Here is an 844-nt window from a genome sequence, read left to right as displayed (position 1 = left end):
AAAAAACTTTTAACTGATAGTACATGGAGGGGATTATAATCATCATATTTAAACAAGGTGTATGGTTTATTCAATGTAAAACTGATTATCTGCCCTGTAAACTTCCATTCAATCCACAATAATAACCTTTAAAAAAAAATCCACACCACTCAACCAGTAAATAACATCCATATAAATGGATAAAACATTGAAGTTGTCAATGATTTTATCTTGCTTGGATTAACCATCAACACTCATTGAAACATCAGTCAAGAAATCAAATTATTTATTGATTTACGCAAATCTGCTGCACACGACTTCTTAAATGGTTTAAGAGCAAAGACGTCAGTTTGTGGGCTAAGGTGTGCCTGGCTCAATCCATGGAATTTTCAATCACCACATATATATGCGTAAGTTGGATATTGAATAAGGAAGATCGTAGAAGAATTGATGCATCTGAGTTATGGTGTTAGAGAATATTGAAAGTACCGTAGACTGCCAAAAGAACAAACAGATCTTTGTTGGAAGAAGTACAGCCAGAGCACTTGATGGAAGACTTCATTTTTCATACTTGAGACATATTTTCAGGAGGGACCAGTCACTGGAGAAGGATATCTTGTTTGGTAAAGTGGAGGGTTGGAGAAAATCAGGAAGACCTCCAATGAGATGGATTGGCACAATAGCAGCATCAATGGGCACAGATAGAGCAATGATTATGAAGTTAGCCCAGGACCGGGCAGTGTTTTGTTCTGTTGTACATAAGATCACTATGAGTCTGTATTGATTCAAAGGCACCTAACAATAACAACAACTACGTACAATATTCCAACACAGTTTTACAATACTTTTGTAAATTAATTAAACA

Source organism: Chrysochloris asiatica, unplaced genomic scaffold (assembly GCF_000296735.1).
Source record: "Chrysochloris asiatica unplaced genomic scaffold, ChrAsi1.0 scaffold00461, whole genome shotgun sequence".
Lineage (NCBI taxonomy): Eukaryota > Metazoa > Chordata > Mammalia > Afrosoricida > Chrysochloridae > Chrysochloris > Chrysochloris asiatica.
Note: the sequence above shows the minus strand (reverse complement) of the source record.